This window comes from Arachis hypogaea, chromosome 13 (genome assembly GCF_003086295.3).
Source record: "Arachis hypogaea cultivar Tifrunner chromosome 13, arahy.Tifrunner.gnm2.J5K5, whole genome shotgun sequence".
In the NCBI taxonomy this organism is placed as follows: Eukaryota; Viridiplantae; Streptophyta; class Magnoliopsida; order Fabales; family Fabaceae; genus Arachis; species Arachis hypogaea.
Window position 1 is genome coordinate 44817468 of NC_092048.1, and position 4252 is coordinate 44821719.

A 4252-nucleotide genomic window follows, 5' to 3' on the forward strand; every position below is an offset into this window, starting at 1 on the left:
CAAGAAACTGGCGGTGGTGGGCATACTGCTCAATATCAAACCTGTAGGCTTTGTTTGTCCTCTTATCAGTATACTTAACGCCATGTGTTCCCAACATAAAATTTTGCAAAATGAACATCAGTTAAATCACATTTCCACCGAACTGAATACAAATCATATGCTGAATAAAACATGAAAAATATTCAATCATCAAGAGAAAAGTTTTCTTAATACAAAAAAACTCAAAAGAAGACATAAGAATTAGGTGAACCAATATTAACATTCTGACCGAACCGAAAACTAATTAGCAGTGAATAGGAAATTTAGCTTACCACAATATCTAGCGACACAATGTATATTTGTTCCTGATACCGCTTAGTTTTTATTTCGTTGAGAATCATGCTGTGTATACGAACCACCTAAAGGATGAAAATTTATGAAATATACTATATAAGAGTGTTTAAAAAAATCATTAATGTTAACGCAACTGGAAAAGGATTTACCACAGCATGCACATGTTCTTTGGGTATTAGAGACATGAAATATTCTCTTAATCCCTCGTAGAGTCCCTCATGTTTCAAGACAAATACTGGTTCATATTCATTGCTACCTTCTTTTGTTTGTTCAACATGTGTCATCCAATGATAACACTTTTCAATCAGCTCATTCGTGATTTTGTCTTTTTCTGCGGCATTTTGTAAACTTGAGCTGCTGGTAAGGTTGGTTCTGAAGATGTTCCTTCAGCAAATTTCAATGCTGCTGTCACTCCATGAAGAACGAGTGATTGACGGTTTAAAATTCAGAATAAATTCCCGTTGCAAGTATAGTTTCTAAACCAAGCAATCATCCTTTCTTACAAGCGTTTTGGTTGTCACAAGTAACAAACCCAATAAAATTTATAAACCGAAGTATTCAAACCTCGGATCGTCTTCTCAAGGAATTGCAGGGAGGTGTTCTTATTATTAGTTATGAAAAACAGTGTTTTTGGGTCTTGAAGGGTTTGAACAAGGAAAATAAGTTGCAGGAATTAATAAATTAATATCTAATAAAACTCTTGGCAAGGTATGAAAATTCGGAAGTCCTATCCTAGTTATCCTTATGAGAATTGAGTTTAATCCCACTTAGTTAACCTTTACGAAAGCAAGGGAATGTCAAGTGGACTAATTAGTTAGATCCCCAAGTCCTAGCCAACTCCTAAGGAAAGACTAGAGTTAGTGGAATTCAATTCAATTAGCAAAAATAACAATTAACAATCACGATAAGTTTGATAACTCAAGAGCCTCCAGTTAATCAATTAAAGCCAAGAATATAAAAAGCTAAATAAGAATCATAAATCTGAAATACCTCAATTTATATTAAATAAAGAAAATCCTAACATGAATGGTTCATAAGCCAATTTGGCAACATAAGTAATTAAATAAAAGCATTAAAGTATCTGAAAGTAAAAGAGAAATATAAAGTAAAAGAAATATTGAACTTGAGAGGAAGTTGAAATAATAAGTTGAAATAATAAGAAATCCTAATTCCTTTAAGAGGAATCCTAATCCTAAAACCTAAGAGAGAGGAGAGAACCTCTCTCTCTAAAAATTACATCTAAATTATGAAAATTATGAATTATGAGCTGATGATTATGAATGAATGGATTCCCCCACTTTATATGTAAGACCCCAGGTTTTTGAAAATTAAATAATTAACTAATTATGAGTTATTATATTTATTGAGTTTTGTTTTTTAAGAAAATTATTTCTAACAAAAATAATTAAATAGAATTTTATGATTATTAAAGTTTAATTCAATTATGACTTATTCTATTAGTTTAAAATATTTATTAAAAACTATTTTAATAGACAAAATATTTAAATTAACTTTTATAATTGTTATTATTATATTATTATTATTATTTTATTAAAGTTTAAGAAAAAAAAAAGAAAGAAAAGAATGGCCGAAGCCATTAAGAAACAAAAAAAAAGGAAACGTGGGCTCCATGCATATATATATATATATATATATATATATATATATATATATATATATATATATATATATATATATATATATATATAACTTGACACCTAATCCTTTTAATATCATAAACCTCTATCCATCACCTTCATTTATTTTTATTTCCACCGAATGGAAACTTGAGAAAGAAACAGAGAAACCGAGTGAAGGAGAGACCGACCATGGGTGAAGGAGAAAACCGTAACTCCTTTTGATATTTGGGTTTCGATTCCTTGAGATTCGTAACTCCAATAAAAAAATCTAATCCGATAAAAGTGTTCGTATTCTTCTCTTCTACACGTTGGCGCTATTTTTATCCGGTAGAAGTTGACGGTGACATAGCTCCGCTTTCCCTTGATTTCGGTCAATTGAAGTTTTAGGAGGCACAGACGATTCTTAACGTTTTCTTCTTCAGCAGTTCGGTTAGAAAACTTCTCCGGAGATCCTGTTAGTTTGATTTCGTATGGAGGTAGGGTTTGGTAACTTTATAATAATTAAATGTGAGTTTGATAAGTGAATGTTGATTTAGTTGATTATTGCTTGAATTTGAATGAGTTTATGTTAAATTATTGTTGAATTATTGTTGTTTGCTTGAGATTTTGATTCAGTTATGTATGAACAACTAGATGGGATGCTTTGATTATTTTGGGAGTAAGAAATGGAATTTTCAAAAGCTTTAAGAAATATATTAACTGATTTTGAATTATTAAAGAAATGTTTTTGCTGCTGGAGTCGGTTGGATTATTAATTGTTTTAAAGATTTTGGAGAATGGCATAAAGATGTGGTTTTAGTTTTAAAAGAAAAAGAGAAGATAAATCGGCACGTGTACTTATGAGAATGATTGAAAAGTCACGAGAGGGTGACAGAAAGTAAATAGTTATGGTGCCGATGTGAAAGTGTTAAGCCGTAGGCTTTGTTTTTGAATGATTGTGTGGGGATGCCCGTGTGTATGGAACGGCTTCCAGGAGAAAGTGGCACATGCTTCAGCTGGAGAATCAGCGCCTGCAAGTACTTGCAGAGGTCATGTTCGGCATACTTCAGCTGGAGAATCAGCGCCTGCAAGAAGTGGAAACTTGCAGAGGTTATGCCGCTGGAATGCCTTATCTGACTTGCGAGTCGGATTGCGTCGGGTGCGGGTCGAAACCGACAAATGAGCTCATTACCTGCGATAGGAATAGACATGCATTATGCTTGTTTGCGCATATCTCTGTGCTATGTAACTCTGTGATTGTGTGTGTGTGCTGCATGACTGATTGACTTCTGAGTTCTTTTATTATTCATGCTTATAAGTGTTTTGTTGTTAGTTGCGATCGGTTAATAATGGCAAAATGAACTTAACTTCTAACCCCGACCCTACTAAGAACTTCCCAGTTCTTACCCCCTATCTCCACCCCTTTCAGCTACAGGTGCAAAGGCTCATTGTCAAGTTACGGGTGCACAGAGGAATATGTTTATAAGTTGAGTTGTTAGGATTTGTTTTCCCCTCGCCTTGTTAGTTAGAGTTTTTAGAAGGGTAGGATTTGTTTTTGGGAATCTTAAAATAAGTTTATGTATTTAATACTATGTGAATATATATACTTTTGTAATTTAGTGGCGTAAAATAAAGTCTCTTTTTGTTTTCTTAATTAAAGTTTCGGTTCGTATTCGCGAAGGCTCAATATTAAATAAAGATAGTATATAATAAAAAGGTTTAGAGGTAAGTAGCACTCGGACTTTTAGTACGATCATGAGGTGCTAAAAGTTAGGGTGTTACATTATAGCCTCTAATCTGTATTTTCTGGGCCGCAAATTGGGTCAAAAACAGCCCAAAAATCGCTGGAGAAGAAATCTGCCACGCTGATTTTCATCACTGTGACGCGTCCGTGTGGAGCACGCATTCGCGTCACCTAGCGTTAGGGCAACTATGGTATATTATATATCAAATCGAAGCCCCGGACGTTAGCTTTCCAACGCAACTAGAACTGCATCGTTTGAACCTCTGTAGCTCAAGTTATGACTGTTTTAGTGTGAGAGGGTCAGGTTGACAGCTTTGCAGTTCCTTCAACTTCTTGTATTCCTTCCACTTTTGCATGCTTCCTTTCCATCCTCTAAGTCATTCCTGCCCTATAATCCCTGAAATCACTTAACGCACATATCACGGCATCGAATGGTAATAAGAGAGAATTAATATTAGCAAATATAAGGCCAAAGAAGCATGTTTTCAATCATATCACAAAACCAGGAAGGAAAATGTAAAACATGCAAATTATATGAATAAGTGGGTAAAGAGTT